The sequence below is a fragment of the Phyllobates terribilis genome, unplaced genomic scaffold (genome assembly GCF_046119375.1).
Source record: "Phyllobates terribilis strain yellow unplaced genomic scaffold, ASM4611937v1 Scaffold_8__6_contigs__length_399053987, whole genome shotgun sequence".
Taxonomy (NCBI): domain Eukaryota; kingdom Metazoa; phylum Chordata; class Amphibia; order Anura; family Dendrobatidae; genus Phyllobates; species Phyllobates terribilis.
Window position 1 is genome coordinate 392018465 of NW_027362768.1, and position 17627 is coordinate 392036091.

The 17627-nt window shown below is 56.0% G+C and overlaps 1 pseudogene; it reads left to right on the plus strand.

Moving 5' to 3' along the window:
- Positions 1–17627, plus strand: part of LOC141157665 (uncharacterized) — a 46110-nt pseudogene that overhangs the window by 13874 nt on the left and 14609 nt on the right.

Genomic DNA, 17627 nt, shown 5'->3' on the forward strand with positions numbered 1-17627 from the left:
GGAGGGGTGTGACGGGGGGCAGGGATCGCTATAGGGGAGGGGTGTGACGGGGGGCAGGGATCGCTATAGGGGAGGGGTGTGACGGGGGGCAGGGATCGCTATAGGGGAGGGGTGTGACGGGGGGCAGGGATCGCTATAGGGGAGGGGTGTGACGGGGGGGCAGGGATCGCTATAGGGGAGGGGTGTGACGGGGGGGCAGGGATCGCTATAGGGGAGGGGTGTGACGGGGGGGCAGGGATCGCTATAGGGGAGGGGTGTGACGGGGGGGCAGGGATCGCTATAGGGGAGGGGTGTGACGGGGGGGCAGGGATCGCTATAGGGGAGGGGTGTGACGGGGGGCAGGGATCGCTATAGGGGAGGGGTGTGATGGGGGGGCAGGGATCGCTATAGGGGAGGGGTGTGATGGGGGGCAGGGATCGCTATAGGGGAGGGGTGTGACGGGGGGCAGGGATCGCTATAGGGGAGGGGTGTGACGGGGGGCAGGGATCGCTATAGGGGAGGGGTGTGATGGGGGGGCAGGGATCGCTATAGGGGAGGGGTGTGACGGGGGGGCAGGGATCGCTATAGGGGAGGGGTGTGACGGGGGGGCAGGGATCGCTATAGGGGAGGGGTGTGACGGGGGGCAGGGATCGCTATAGGGGAGGGGTGTGACGGGGGGCAGGGATCGCTATAGGGGAGGGGTGTGACGGGGGGCAGGGATCGCTATAGGGGAGGGGTGTGACGGGGGGCAGGGATCGCTATAGGGGAGGGGTGTGACGGGGGGCAGGGATCGCTATAGGGGAGGGGTGTGACGGGGGGCAGGGATCGCTATAGGGGAGGGGTGTGATGGGGGGCAGGGATCGCTATAGGGGAGGGGTGTGACGGGGGCAGGGATCGCTATAGGGGAGGGGTGTGATGGGGGGCAGGGATCGCTATAGGGGAGGGGTGTGATGGGGGGCAGGGATCGCTATAGGGGAGGGGTGTGATGGGGGGCAGGGATCGCTATAGGGGAGGGGTGTGACGGGGGGCAGGGATCGCTATAGGGGAGGGGTGTGACGGGGGGCAGGGATCGCTATAGGGGAGGAGTGTGATGGGGGGCAGGGATCGCTATAGGGGAGGGGTGTGACGGGGGGCAGGGATCGCTATAGGGGAGGGGTGTGACGGGGGGCAGGGATCGCTATAGGGGAGGGGTGTGATGGGGGGCAGGGATCGCTATAGGGGAGGAGTGTGATGGGGGGCAGGGATCGCTATAGGGGAGGAGTGTGATGGGGGGCAGGGATCGCTATAGGGGAGGGGTGTGATGGGGGGCAGGGATCGCTATAGGGGAGGGGTGACGGGGGCAGGGATCGCTATAGGGGAGGGGTGTGATGGGGGGCAGGGATCGCTATAGGGGAGAGGTATAATGGGTTTCTGTGTGTCCTCTCATGGTTTCTCCTCTTCACAGATCCTCCATGCCCTGTCCGGCTCGCAGCCTCTGCCCGAGGACGGAGTGAACCTCATCGGATACATGCCCGGTGAGTGATGTCTGCATGTCACGATTCACCCACAAGTTCTGTGTCCTGACAGCCGGCAGCTCCATAGAAATAAAGGGACCTCCGGCCGACGGGAAATCATCGCTGTCGGCCCTGGATTTACACTGGACCTGAATAGGCTCGGGGGTCCGCCCGGCTCCTCCCCAGGCGGGCTGGCCTCCTGGCTGCACTTATCTGACCAGTCTACCAAGTAATCACAGGGGTCTTCAGATACCCACACCGCATCCTTTGTACCCTTTTACAATGACATCTGAGCCTGACATTTTGTATGACTTTGAAAGGGGTCTCTCGCCGCCTAATTAAAAATGGTTTGTAATGGTGTAAAATGCCAGTGGTAGTAACACTTCACTCCGTGCTGACGCTTTCCTGGTCCTCACCGCTATCCGTTCTTCCGGGGTCAAGAGATGATATGACCCCATCAATACATCATTGGTCCCAGTGCTGTCCACACGTGGTCTCTGCTGCCTGGGGAGGGGTCGGCACAGGACCCCCCCCCCCCCCCCCCCTACTAGCTGCATTATAAGCTCCAAGAATTAACTTTGGTCGTCCTGGGAGGTCGTCCTCTGCAGACGCTGGAGGTCCGGCTGCCTGTGCCGGTCATACTCCTTGGCTGCCGGCTGAGCCAGCGTCCCCCACATGCAGGCAGCTACATTTTCTTTATGGAGAGAGCAGAGTAAGCAGCTGCCCCCAGTGCTGGATTGCCCAATGCTTATCCTTACAGATGACGAGACCCCCATGTACCTTAGATGGTGGTCTGGCCAGGAGCTCACTATAATCTCCATAGAAATATCTTGAGTCTATGCTGCCCATATACATCATATCTGTGACGTCTGCAGAGCCCAGTGTCAGGGCAGCAGACGAGGACTGTGCGTACGCTGCCCCTTGTGTAGGTCCCCTCCCCTGGTGCCGACTGGCGGGGGTCCCCTCCCCTGGTGCCGGCTGGCGGGGGTCCCCTCCCCTGGTGCCGGCTGGCGGGGGTCCCCTCCCCTGGTGCCGGCTGGCGGGGGTCCCCTCCCCTGGTGCTGGCTGGCGAGGGTCCCTCTGATCTCGTGTAACTGATTACGGAGAAACAGATTATTCCTTGTGCAGATTCTGAGCACACATCTGTGTATATTCCCTGTGTCACCACGGTTGCAGGAAAAATAATAAATATATATATACAGATCAAAAGTTTGGACACACCTCATTGAAAGATTTTTCTGTATTTTCATGACTATGAAAATTGTACATTCACACTGAAGGCATCAAAACTATGAATTACCACATGTGGAATTATATACTTACCAAAAAAGTGTGAAACAACTGAAAATATGTCTTATATTCTAGGGTCTTCACAGTAGCCACCTTTTGCTTTGATGACTGCTTTGCACACTCTTGGCATTCTCTTCATGAGCTTCAAGAGGTAGTCACCGGAAATGGTCTTCCAACAATCTTGAAGGAGTTCCCAGAGATGCTTAGCACTTGTTGGCCCTTTTGCCTTCACTCTGAGGTCCAGCTCACCCCAAACCATCTCGATAGGGTTCAGGTCTGGTGACTGTGGAGGCCAGGTCATCTGGCGTAGCCCCCCATCACTCTCCTTCTTGGTCAAATAGCCCTTACACAGCCTGGAGGTGTTTGGGGTCATTGTCCTGTTGAAAAATAAATGATGGTCCAACTAAACGCAAACCGGATGGAATAGCATGCCGCTACAAGATGCTGTGGTAGCCATGCTGGTTCAGTATGCCTTCAATTTTGAATAAATCCCCAACAGTGTCACCAGTAAAGCCCCCCCACACCATCACACCTCCTCCTCCATGCTTCACGGTGGGAACCAGGCATGTAGAGTCCATCCGTTCACCTTTTCTGCGTCGCACAAAGACACGGTGGTTGGAACCAAAGATCTCAAATTTGGACTCATCAGACCAAAGCACAGATTTCCACTGGTCTAACGTCCATTCCTTGTGTTCTTTAGCCCAAACAAGTCTCTTCCGCTTGTTGCCTGTCCTTAGCAGTGGTTTCCTAGCAGCTATTTTACCATGAAGGCCGGCTGCACAAAGTCTCCTCTTAACAGTTGTTGTAGAGATGTGTCTGCTGCTAGAACTCTGTGTGGCATTGACCTGGTCTCTAATCTGAGCTGCTGTTAACCTGCGATTTCTGAGGCTGGTGACTCGGATAAACTTATCCTCAGAAGCAGAGGTGACTCTTGGTCTTCCTTTCCTGGGGCGGTCCTCATGTGAGCCAGTTTCTTTGTAGCGCTTGATGGTTTTTGCAACTGCACTTGGGGACACTTTCAAAGTTTGCCCAATTTTTCGCACTGACTGACCTTCATTTCTTAAAGTAATGATGGCCACTCGTTTTTCTTTACTTAGAATTTGTATTATGGCAAGAAAAAAGCAGCTAACAGTCTATTCAGTAGGACTATCAGCTGTGTATCCACCTGACTTCTGCACAACACAACTGATGGTCCCAACCCCATTTATAAGGCAAGAAATCCCACTTATTAATCCTGACAGGGCACACCTGTGAAGTGAAGACCATTTCCGGTGACTACCTCTAGAAACTCATCAAGAGAATGCCAAGAGTGTGCAAAGCAGTCATCAAAGCAAAAGGGGGCTACTGTGAAGACCCTAGAATATAAGACATATTTTCAGTTGTTTCACACTTTTTTGTTCAGTATATAATTCCACATGTGGTAATTCATAGTTTTGATGCCTTCAGTGTGAATGTACAATTTTCATAGTCAGGAAAGTACAGAAAAATCTGTACAGTCATGGCTGATAGTGTTGTCACCCTTGAAATCTAGTCCAGAAAATGCAGTATTTCACTCAGAATATTATTACAATTCCACTCGCTTTATTATACACGGGTTTATTTCCTTTGTGTGTTTTGGAACAACTCAGAAAAAAAGACCAATTAGAGATAATTTCACACAAAACCCTAAAAATGTTCCGGACACAATTGTTTCCCCCCCTTATTATTTGGTTGCGCCCTTTGGAATAAATCCCTGCGATCAGTCGCTTCCTATAACCATCAGCTTCTTCCTCCTCAGCTGGGGTCTTGGACTCTTCTTCTCATATGTGAAGACGTCTTCTCCCCACAGTAATTGTAAGATCTCTCCACAGGGGATCAATGGGGTTTAGATCCGGACACATCGCTGCCACTTCAGAACTCTCCAGCGCTTTGTTTTAATCTATTTCTGGGGGCTTCTTGAAGTATGTTTGGGGTCATTGTCCTGCTGGAAGAACCATGACTTAGGACGCACACCCAGCTTTCTGACAATGGGAACTACATTGTGACCCAAAATCCTTTTGGTAATCTTCAGATTTCATGATGACTTGCACACGGTCAGGGCACCCAGTGCCAGAGGCCGCAAGACAACTTCAAAACATTTGTGATCCTCCACCATATCTGACTGTAGGTAGTGTGTTCTTTTCTTTGTAGGCCTCATTCCATTTTCAGTAAACAGTAGAGTGATGTGCTTTACCAAAAAGCTCTGTCTGGGTCTCATTTGTCCACAAGACTCTTTCCCAGAAGGATTTTGGCTACTCACGTACACTTTGGCAAACTACAGTTTAGCTTTTTTATGTTGCTGTGTCAGCAGTGGGGTCCTCCGGGGTCTCCTGCCATAGCGTTTCATCTCATTCACATGTAGATGGATAGTTTGCACCGACACTGATGCATACTGAGCCTGGAGGACAACTTGGATTTCTTTGGGGCTTATCCACCATCCAGACTATCCTGCGAGCAACCTTTCATCAGTACCATGGGCTGTAAACTTTTTAATCATGTTGTGCCCTGTGAACAAAGGAACATCAAGATCTCTGGAGATGGACTTGTAATCCTGAGATTGTTGATATTGTTCAACAATTTTGGTCCTCAGACCGTTCTCTTCTCCTCTTTCTGTCCTCCGTGCTTAGTGTGGCTCACACACAGACAGACAATGCAGAGATTGAGGCAACTTCTCCCCTTTTTATCTGGTTTCAGGAGTGATTTTCACATTGTCCACACCTGTTACTTGCCACAGGTGATTCTGAACGAGCATCACATGCTGGAAACAAAGCTGTGGAAAAGTGCCAACAATTTTGTCCTGTCAGGTTTTGGGGTTTTGTGTGAATTTATGGCTAATTTGCCTTTTTTTTCCCTCTTGTTTTTTTGTGTTGTGGCAATTCACACAATGGAAATAAACCTGAGTATAACAAACCGTGGACTTGTGATAATGTTCTGGGAAAAATACCTCATTTTTTTTTTTAGCAATTTCAAGGTTGCCAACACTTTCAGCCATGACGGCCTATCTATGGACTGGGCCCCTGACAGGTCGTGTCCACAGTCCTGTCAGGTGACCCCACCGCTGCCGGGGGCCGATGCTATGGCCCGTGCTCCTCGGGGCGGAGTTATTATGGGGGGACGCTGAGACTCGTGTGGTGGGTGAATGTCGCCCCCTTGTCCTCTGTGTACAGTATTGTCTATGTGTATTTTGGGGGGAGGGGGGCTGGAGGTAAATACCATTTCTCTGGATGTAATACTGACTGACATCCCGTCTATCACATGCTGTCCCCAGGTTACAGCTCCGGCTCTGTCTGCGTGGAGTTTTCCCTCGTGGAAGAGGCCGTCGGATGCATGGAAGCCAACAAGGTTACTTCACCTGTGCAGCGGTGCCCTGGAAAGATGGAGGGAAAACGCGGGGTCTCCTATGGCTCCAGCAGACGTTCCACTAGTCTGTAGGGTGCAGCCGTTTACCTGCCCCTGACACACTATGGGAACATGTGCGCGGTATATAACGTGTGTGTATATAGCCCGGCGGAGGATGCGGTATACAACCTCTGTGTATATAGCCTGGCGGAGGATGCGGTATACAACCTCTGTGTATATAGCCTGGCGGAGGATGCGGTATACAACCTCTGTGTATATAGCCCAGCGGAGGATGCGGTATACAACCTCTGTGTATATAGCCCAGCGGAGGATGCGGTATACAACCTCTGTGTATATAGCCTGGCGGAGGATGCGGTATACAACCTCTGTGTATATAGCCCGGCGGAGGACGCGGTATGCAACCTCTGTGTATATAGCCCAGCGGAGGATGCGGTATACAACCTCTGTGTATATAGCCCGGCGGAGGATGCGGTATACAACCTCTGTGTATATAGCCCGGCGGAGGATGCGGTATACAGCCTCTGTGTATATAGCCCGGCGGAGGATGCGGTATACAACCTCTGTGTATATAGCCCGGCGGAGGATGCGGTATACAACCTCTGTGTATATAGCCCGGCGGAGGATGCGGTATACAACCTCTGTGTATATAGCCCAGCGGAGGATGCGGTATACAACCTCTGTGTATATAGCCCAGCGGAGGATGCGGTATACAACCTCTGTGTATATAGCCCGGCGGAGGATGCGGTATACAGCCTCTGTGTATATAGCCCGGCGGAGGATGCGGTATACAACCTCTGTGTATATAGCCCAGCGGAGGATGCGGTATACAACCTCTGTGTATATAGCCCAGCGGAGGATGCGGTATACAACCTCTGTGTATATAGCCTGGCGGAGGATGCGGTATACAACCTCTGTGTATATAGCCTGGCGGAGGACGCGGTATACAACCTCTGTGTATATAGCCCGGCGGAGGATGCGGTATACAACCTCTGTGTATATAGCCTGGCGGAGGATGCGGTATACAACCTCTGTGTATATAGCCCGGCGGAGGATGCGGTATACAACCTCTGTGTATATAGCCCGGCGGAGGATGCAGTATACAACCTCTGTGTATATAGCCTGGCGGAGGACGCGGTATATAACATGTGTGTGTATATAGCCTGGAGGAGGATGCGGTATACAACCTCTGTGTATATAGCCCGGCGCAGGATGCGGTATACAGCCTCTGTGTATATAGCCCGGCGGAGGATGCTTTATACAACCTCTGTGTATATAGCCCGGCGGAGGATGCAGTATACAACCTCTGTGTATATAGCCCGGCGGAGGATGCTTTATACAACCTCTGTGTATATAGCCCGGCGCAGGATGCAGTATACAACCTCTGTGTATATAGCCCGGAGGAGGATGCGGTATACAACCTCTGTGTATATTGCCCGGAGGAGGATGCAGTATACAACCTCTGTGTATATAGCCTGGCGGAGGACGCGGTATACAACCTCTGTGTATATAGCCCGGCGGAGGATGCGGTATACAACCTCTGTGTATATAGCCCGGCGGAGGACGCGGTATACAACCTCTGTGTATATAGCCTGGCGGAGGACGCGGTATATAACGTGTGTATGTAGCCCAAGAAGGGGGTGCAGTGTCTCCAGGTTATGTAGCGTCCCCTCCCCGTGGCAGCGGCGGCGAGCCTGTTGTCCCCTCCCCGTGGCAGCGGCGGCGAGCCTGTTGTCCCTCCCCGTGGCAGCGGCGGCGAGCCTGTTGTCCCCTCCCCGTGGCAGCGGCGGCGAGCCTGTTGTCCCCTCCCCGTGGCAGCGACGAGTCTGTTGGGAAAATTTTTAGCGGCGGGGACGCAGAATCAAGTTACTTAGAATGAGTAGAGGAAAGTCCTTGAATATGTAATGCTGCGCACACTGAGGGATCTCCTGCCGCTGCTGCTGCCAGGGCTGTGGAGTCTGAGTCCATTTTGGTGGAGTCGGTATAAAATGGACCAACTCCAACTCCTAACATATATAATACATTGGGTGCAGTCGTTCAATGCAGTTTGTGGGGAATATTTTTCCATAAGAATTGGGGAAAGTTCTGAACTGTCCTATAAATGTCCCTCCTATTCCTGATCTCAGGGTCTGGACCTTTATCTGAGATGAATCTGGGCTGCAGTAAATTTATCACTTACACATCCGCCGTGTATGAGGGGGTCGGAGCCGTGTATGAGGGGGTCGGAGTCGGTGTAATGGAAATTGAGGAGTCGGAGGTTTGGTTACCGACCCCACAGCCCTGGTTGCTACCATTGTAGTGAGTGCTGAGATCTGCCCCCCGAGAGCCTTAGATGGGGCCTGCACTTAGGGGGGCTCCAGCAGCCTCTAGATTTGGTGTCTGAAGACAGATTGTGGCGTTTAGATGGGGCATGGTCTCCTGGGATGTGATCCCTGCCGGTAGAGATGGTCTGGGGAAGGAGTTATCTCTGGTGGGTCCATTGGATGGAGCTGCTGAGGTGCTGTCGGGGCGTGGGCGCCGTGTGATGTCATCGGAGGGGCTCTTGCGTCTTAGATCTGCTGCTCTGGGCTTTGTAGTGCCGCACACTGGTGCTAGGGCCCCGCTGCGCACAGCTCTTATTATCAGTCGGTGGTCCTGCGCCTTCTCTGCATTTTTGGCCTCCTTTCTTTTGGCGCATTACTAGGTCGGTCGGTCATGGCGCTCTGCGGTGTAATCCGAGCACAGATGTTTTACAGATTAGTGACTGAGCAGCTGTAAACCTGCGGCAACCGTACTGCGAAATTTATGGGGCAAGAATCCTAGAGGTGATGATCCCCACAGTCCATCCATGATGGCGGGTGAGTGGCCTGATGGCGCCTGGGTCATTGTACCTGGCTGAGCGGCCTGATGGCGCCAGGGTCTCCTCCGTCCCTGGCTGAGCGGCCTGATGGCGCCGGGGTCTCCTCCGTCCCTGGCTGAGCGGCCTGATGGCTCCGGGGTCTCCTCCGTCCCTGGCTGAGCGGCCTGATGGCTCCGGGGTCTCCTCCGTCCCTGGCTGAGCGGCCTGATGGCTCCGGGGTCTCCTCCGTCCCTGGCTGAGCGGCCTGATGGCGCCGGGGTCTCCTCCGTCCCTGGCTGAGCGGCCTGATGGCGCCGGGGTCTCCTCCGTCCCTGGCTGAGCGGCCTGATGGCGCCGGGGTCATTGTCCCTGGCTGAGCGGCCTGATGGCGCCTGTGTCTCCTCCGTCCCTGGCTGAGCTGCCGGATGGCGCCGGCGTCTCCTCCGTCCCTGGCTGAGCGGCCTGATGGCGCCGGCGTCTCCTCCGTCCCTGGCTGAGCGGCCTGATGGCGCCGGCGTCTCCTCCGTCCCTGGCTGAGCGGCCTGATGGCGCCCGCGTCTCCTCCGTCCCTGGCTGAGCGGCCTGATGGCGCCCGCGTCTCCTCCGTCCCTGGCTGAGCGGCCTGATGGCGCCCGCGTCTCCTCCGTCCCTGGCTGAGCGGCCTGATGGCGCCCGCGTCTCCTCCGTCCCTGGCTGAGCGGCCTGATGGCGCCCGCGTCTCCTCCGTCCCTGGCTGAGCGGCCTGATGGCGCCCGCGTCTCCTCCGTCCCTGGCTAAGCGGCCTGATGGCGCCCGCGTCTCCTCCGTCCCTGGCTGAGCGGCCTGATGGCGCCCGCGTCTCCTCCGTCCCTGGCTGAGCGGCCTGATGGCGCCCGCGTCTCCTCCGTCCCTGGCTGAGCGGCCTGATGGCGCCCGCGTCTCCTCCGTCCCTGGCTGAGCGGCCTGATGGCGCCCGCGTCTCCTCCGTCCCTGGCTGAGCGGCCTGATGGCGCCCGCGTCTCCTCCGTCCCTGGCTGAGCGGCCTGATGGCGCCCGCGTCTCCTCCGTCCCTGGCTGAGCGGCCTGATGGCGCCCGCGTCTCCTCCGTCCCTGGCTGAGCGGCCTGATGGCGCCCGCGTCTCCTCCGTCCCTGGCTGAGCGGCCTGATGGCGCCCGCGTCTCCTCCGTCCCTGGCTGAGCGGCCTGATGGCGCCCGCGTCTCCTCCGTCCCTGGCTGAGCGGCCTGATGGCGCCCGCGTCTCCTCCGTCCCTGGCTGAGCGGCCTGATGGCGCCCGCGTCTCCTCCGTCCCTGGCTGAGCGGCCTGATGGCGCCCGCGTCTCCTCCGTCCCTGGCTGAGCGGCCTGATGGCGCCCGTGTCTCCTCCGTCCCTGGCTGAGCGGCCTGATGGCGCCCGCGTCTCCTCCGTCCCTGGCTGAGCGGCCTGATGGCGCCCGCGTCTCCTCCGTCCCTGGCTGAGCGGCCTGATGGCGCCCGCGTCTCCTCTGTCCCTGGCTGAGCGGCCTGATGGCGCCCGCGTCTCCTCTGTCCCTGGCTGAGCGGCCTGATGGCGCCCGCGTCTCCTCCGTCCCTGGCTGAGCGGCCTGATGGCGCCCGCGTCTCCTCTGTCCCTGGCTGAGCGGCCTGATGGCGCCGGTGTCTCCTCCGTCCCTGGCTGAGCGGCCTGATGGCGCCGGTGTCTCCTCCGTCCCTGGCTGAGCTGCCGGATGGCGCCGGGGTCATTGTCCCTGGCTGAGCGGCCTGATGGCGCCGGCGTCTCCTCTGTCCCTGGCTGAGCGGCCTGATGGCGCCGGCGTCTCCTCTGTCCCTGGCTGAGCGGCCTGATGGCCCCGGCGTCTCCTCTGTCCCTGGCTGAGCGGCCTGATGGCCCCGGCGTCTCCTCTGTCCCTGGCTGAGCGGCCTGATGGTGCTGGCGTCTCCTCCGTCCCTGGCTGAGCGGCCTGATGGCGCTGGCGTCTCCTCCGTCCCTGGCTGAGTGGCCTGATGGCACCGGCGTCTCCTCCGTCCCTGGCTGAGCGGCCTGATGGCGCTGGCGTCTCCTCCGTCCCTGGCTGAGCGGCCTGATGGCGCCGGCGTCTCCTCCGTCCCTGGCTGAGCTTCCGGATGGCGCCGGCGTCTCCTCTGTCCCTGGCTGAGCGGCCTGATGGCGCCGGTGTCTCCTCCGTCCCTGGCTGAGCTGCCGGATGGCGCCGGTGTCTCCTCCGTCCCTGGCTGAGCGGCCTGATGGCGCCGGGGTCATTGTCCCTGGCTGAGCGGCCTGATGGCGCCGGGGTCATTGTCCCTGGCTGAGCGGCCTGATGGCGCCGGGGTCATTGTCCCTGGCTGAGCGGCCTGATGGCGCCGGCGTCTCCTCTGTCCCTGGCTGAGCGGCCTGATGGCGCCGGCGTCTCCTCTGTCCCTGGCTGAGCGGCCTGATGGCGCCGGCGTCTCCTCTGTCCCTGGCTGAGCGGCCTGATGGCGCTGGCGTCTCCTCTGTCCCTGGCTGAGCGGCCTGATGGCGCCGGCGTCTCCTCTGTCCCTGGCTGAGCGGCCTGATGGCGCCGGCGTCTCCTCTGTCCCTGGCTGAGCGGCCTGATGGCCCCGGCGTCTCCTCTGTCCCTGGCTGAGCGGCCTGATGGCCCCGGCGTCTCCTCCGTCCCTGGCTGAGCGGCCTGATGGCGCTGGCGTCTCCTCCGTCCCTGGCTGAGTGGCCTGTTAGCGCCGGCGTCTCCTCTGTCCCTGGCTGAGCGGCCTGATGGCGCTGGCGTCTCCTCTGTCCCTGGCTGAGCGGCCTGATGGCGCTGGCGTCTCCTCCGTCCCTGGCTGAGCGGCCTGATGGCGCTGGCGTCTCCTCCGTCCCTGGCTGAGCGGCCTGATGGCGCTGGCGTCTCCTCCGTCCCTGGCTGAGCGGCCTGATGGCGCTGGCGTCTCCTCCGTCCCTGGCTGAGCGGCCTGATGGCGCTGGCGTCTCCTCCGTCCCTGGCTGAGCGGCCTGATGGCACCGGCGTCTCCTCCGTCCCTGGCTGAGCGGCCTGATGGCGCCGGCGTCTCCTCTGTCCCTGGCTGAGCGGCCTGATGGCGCCGGCGTCTCCTCCGTCCCTGGCTGAGCGGCCTGATGGCGCCGGCGTCTCCTCTGTCCCTGGCTGAGCTGCCGGATGGCGCCGGCGTCTCCTCTGTCCCTGGCTGAGCGGCCTGATGGCGCCGGTGTCTCCTCCGTCCCTGGCTGAGCTGCCGGATGGCGCCGGTGTCTCCTCCGTCCCTGGCTGAGCGGCCTGATGGCGCCGGGGTCATTGTCCCTGGCTGAGCGGCCTGATGGCGCCAGCGTCTCCTCTGTCCCTGGCTGAGCGGCCTGATGGCGCCGGCGTCTCCTCTGTCCCTGGCTGAGCGGCCTGATGGCCCCGGCGTCTCCTCTGTCCCTGGCTGAGCGGCCTGATGGCCCCGGCGTCTCCTCTGTCCCTGGCTGAGCGGCCTGATGGCCCCGGCGTCTCCTCTGTCCCTGGCTGAGCGGCCTGATGGCCCCGGCGTCTCCTCTGTCCCTGGCTGAGCGGCCTGATGGCGCCGGCGTCTCCTCCGTCCCTGGCTGAGCGGCCTGATAATACCGTATGTACAGACCTGCTTACTTCGGCTCTCTGCAGGAGAGGTCTGTACCCGAGTGCTTGTGGCTGAGCCTATATGGCGGCTTTATGTCACCGTAGACTGTGCTTCTATGGCAGAATATCTGATATTACATGGTGCAATCACCGGAGATTGTGTGTTACCGGGGCAGAGCTGATGTGTTGGGGGGCGGCTGTGCACAGGGGGGTCGTCTGCAGTGCTGTACATATCTGGAGATAGGCGAGGCTGCACCTCGGGGTGTACTTCTAGCTGTACAGCCACTCTCCGCTCCGGAGGCTGAGGTTGTGTGTGAGGAGGATCAGACCCAGTATTGGGGGTCCGGGGGGGTCTGATGGGTATGGCGGCTCCTGTACTCACGCAGTTGTACGCGGCGTCTCCTCGTCCTTGAATCTGTCGGTGGATGTGAGGAGGATGGCGGCTGCTGAGGAGATGAAGTCCGTCCTGTGACAAGAGATGGAGAGATCTGATCACGAGGGTCTCCGGGATGAGTCGTCCCCTCATGCTGGAGGCAGCGGCCGCTGGGACACGTCCTCTGGGTTCTGCAGACGGGTCGTAGACTTTCTATCCTCCTTCCAGAGAGCAGCGGCGCCGAGCGGCATCAGATTTGCTATCACCCGGAGAAGGTGATTGCCAGCGACTCCGGCCCGTGTACAATAAGACACGATCGGCCTCGTTTTTTCTTAAAGGGCCGGTCCAATCCTTGCACATTGGTCACTGTGTAATGCACGGTTCTCCAGTACAATTCCTCTCCATTTAGGAGATTGTGGTCTGTGAATTTTACACCAAAATCTGATCCTTGCACAACTCTGGGGTTGTTACAGTGTATCAGTGTAGGTGAGACCTTCCGCCTGTGTGCCAGGTCAGGGGAGAGGACGCTGTGCTGTGTCTTGTCTACACTGACCCATTGTAACGCGGTCAGGACCGAGGGTCCGCAGAGATCTTAGCGGTGAGAAGCTGAAGGCTCCAGAACTGCTCAGTACACAGTGATGGACGGCAGACGCCCCCGCGCGGACGCGTCCCTGGCGAGGGGCGCTGCACACCGTATATGCTGGGGGTCACTTAGTTTTTCTGACGCTTTTCGGTCAGTTTCTGCACAAGGAATATGTTGTCACCGCCTGTTCTGTGCTCGCTTCCCGCCTTCGTTGTTGTTTGCGGTTTTATATATTTGTTTCGGTTTTTAGGGCGTCCTGCATTTTAAAGGAAAGAAAGTCAATCTGAAGTATAAGCCCAATTCAGACCGGTGGGACTGTCAGCAGGTGAGCTGTGTGGCCCCGGGGCCGGCGGGACGTGCGGGCCCCGCTCCTCCTCTCATCTCCTCTGTTCTCTCCCGCAGTGCAAGGCAGTGAACGTCTTATCTAAGGAAAGGTGCTGGCAGTGCAGCGCGCTCCGGGCAGGTAGGTCACAGGCCGGACTATACTCCTCATTATCCTCATCTGCTGCTCTCCTACACTCTAGTAACATCCAGAGCTGCGCTCCTGTATACCACAGTTCAGTCCACAATGCACAGCAGCCGACAGCAGAGGTCCTGCAGCCTGAGAGGACCAGAAGCAGCTCTGGAAGTGACCGGAGTATAAGGGGTTATCCAGCGCGTCATACTGTATCGCAGCGGGTGGTGACCGGCGGGTGTGGCGCGTGGCCGGCAGGCGCGGGTGTGGCGCGTGGCCGGCAGGCGCGGGTGTGGCGCGTGGCCGGCAGGCGATGAGTGCTACATCAGCCGTGCCTCCCGATCCCAGAAGTGAAGGCCACCGGAGGCCTCAAAGTAGCTAAATATCATGTAAACCCTCCTCTTATCTAGGGTCCGACCACCTGCCTCTCCGAGATGCCCAGAAAGATGCTAAAGTGTCACCTCCTACTTCTCAGCGTGCCAAGAAGCGCGTTGCTAAACAGAATCGCTCTGACCACAGTCCTGATGATGAGAGAGGCTCCCCTGAGACCATGAATGAACAAACGGTCTCCAAGTCGTGCAAAAGTGAGTAACAGGCGGGGGCTGGGGAACACTGGAAGGAACGGGCAGGGGCTGGGGAGCTGTGGGAGGAACGGGCAGGGGCTGGGGAGCTGTGGGAGGAACGGGCAGGAGAGGAGCGGTGGGAGGAACGGGCAGGAGAGGAGCGCTGGGAGGAACGGGCAGGAGAGGAGCGCTGGGAGGAACGGGCAGGAGAGGAGCGCTGGGAGGAACGGGCAGGGGCTGGGGAGCGGTGGGAGGAACGGGCAGGGGCTGGGGAGCGATGGGAGGAACGGCAGGGGCTGGGGAGCGGTGGGAGGAACGGGCAGGAGAGGAGCGCTGGGAGGAACGGCAGGGGCTGGGGAGCGGTGGGAGGAACGGGCAGGAGAGGAGCGGTGGGAGGAACGGGCAGGAGAGGAGCGGTGGGAGGAACGGGCAGGAGAGGAGCGCTGGGAGGAACGGGCAGGAGAGGAGCGCTGGGAGGAACGGGATGAGGAAGTAAAGGTGGCTGGGAATTTAGGAGGCAGCGATCATGCTAGCCTCGAATTTTGGATAACTAGAGGAGGAAGAAGTTCGAGGACTCAGACTTTGAGGTTGGACTTCAGAAAGGCAGATTTTAATGGACTCAAAGAGGGTAAAAAAGGTCCAATGTCTGGATGTTCTAAAGCAGGGTTCTAAGGATTTCCTTCGTATTGCCCAGGTGATTGGATTATTGCCTGTGCAGGTTCTGCAATTATCACCTGTCCAATACTAAGGAAATCCTGAAAACATGACCTGTTGGTGGGCCTTCAGGACTGGAGTTGGGGGAACACTGCTCTAAAGGACAGAAATGTCCAAGAAGGATGGGAGATTTTGCTAAATGAAATTCTCACTGCACAATCAGTAACAATCCCAAAAAGAGGAAAGAACTAGAAGCATTTAAAGATACCAGGATGGAGGAACACAGAACTTAAACACTTGCTAAAAAGGAAAAAAGAAATGTATATCAAATAGAAAGAAAGCATATCTAAAGAAGAATATAATGCTGTCTGCAGGGAATACGGGGCAAGCGTTAGAAAAGCTAAAGCCAGTAATGAAGTGAAGCTTGCAAGGGAGACCAAAAGCAAAAAAGATTTTTGGAATCTGTCAAAAGTAAAAGAAAAGTCACAGATGCTATAGGATTTTTACAGGATGATAAGGGTGAAGTGGTCAAAAATGTTGAGAAGGTCGAACTTTTAAATTCCTATTTTGCATCTGTTCTCTAAGAAAGCAAATGGAACATCAACTGATCTATCGAAGGAATAAAAGAATCCACACTATCTATAAACAGATGGTGAGGGAATGCTTACAGTGGGGGAAATAAGTATTTGATCCCTTGCTGTTTTTGTAAGTTTGCCCACTGACAAAGACATGAACAGTCTATAATTTTAAGGGTAGGTTAATTTTAACATTGAGAGATAGAATATCCAAAAAAAATCAAGAAAATCACATTGTATAAATTATATAAATTTATTTGCATTTTGCAGTGAAAAATAAGTATTTGATCCCCTACAAACCATTGAGTTCTGGCTCCTACAGACCAGTTAGACGCTCCTAATCAACTCGATACCTGCATTATAGACGGCTGTCTTACATAGTCACCTGTATAAAAGACTCCTGTCCACAGACTCAATCAGTCAGACTCTAACCTCTACAACATGGGCAAGACCAAAGGGCTTTCTAAGTATGTCAGGGACAAGATCATAGACCTGCACAAAGCTGGAATGGGCTACAAAACCATAAGTAAGACGCTGGGTGAGAAGGAGACAACGGTTGGTGCTATAGTAAAAAAATGGAAGAAATACAAAATGACTGTCAGTCGACATCGATCTGGGGCACCATGCAAAATCTCACCTCATGGGGGTGTCCTTGATCATGAGGAAGGTGAGAGGTCAGCCTAAAACTACACGGGGGGAACTTGTTAATGATCTCCAGGCAGCTGGGACCACAGTCACCAAGAAAACCATTGGTAACACATTACGCCTTAAAGGTTTAAAATCCTGCAGTGCCCACAAGGTTCCCCTGCTCCAGAAGGCACATGGGCAGGCCGTCTGAAGTTTACCAATGAACATCTGGATGATTCTGTGAGTTATTGGGAGAAGGTGCTGTGGTCAGATGAGACAAAAATTGAGCTCTGTGGCATTAACGCAACTCGCAGTGTTTAGAGGATGAAGAAGGATGAGTACAAACCAAAGAACATCGTCCCAACCATGAAGCATGGTGGGGGAAACATTATACTTTGGGGGTTCTTTTCTACAAAGGGGACATGACGACTGCACCGTACTGAAGGGAAGATGGATGGGGTCATGTATCGCGAGATTTTAGCCAACAACCTCCTTCCCTCAGTAAGAGCATTGAAGTTGGGTCGTGGCTGAGTCTTCCAGCAAGACAATGACCCAAAACATACAGCCAAGGCAACAAAGGAGTGGCACAAAAAGAAGCACAGTAAGGTCATAGAGTGGCCTAGCCAGTCTCCAGACCTTAATCCCATAGAAAACTTATGGAGGGAGTTGAAGCTCCGAGTTGCCAAACGACAGCCTCAAAATGTGAATGATTTAGAGATGATCTGCAAAGAGGAGTGGACCAAAACTCCTCCTGACATATGCACAACCCTCATCATCAACTACAAACAACCTCTGACTGCTGTGCTTGACAACAAGGGTTTTGCCAGTATTAAGTGTTGTTTGCCAGAGGGATCAAATACTTATTTCTCTCTGCAAAATGCAAAAAAAAAATTATCTAATTTATACAATGTGATTTTCTTGATTTTTTTTTTTTTCTTTTGGGATATTCTAAATTGCAATGTTAAAATTAACCTACCCTTAAAATTATAGACTGTTCATGTCTTTGTCAGTGGGCAAAATTACAAAAACCGCAAGGGATCAAATACTTATTTCCCCCACTGTAGCTAATTTACATTGATTTTAAATCTCCTGGTCCAGATTACATCCCAGGGTACTGAAGGAGACGGCAGAGGAAATTGCAGAACCACTAGCCAGAATCTTTGAAAATTCCTGGAGAACAGGAGAAGTCACAGAAAGACAAATATTGTCCCTATCTTCAAAATAAGAAAAAAGATGGCGCCAGGAAATTATAGGCCAGTGAGTCTTGCTTCTATA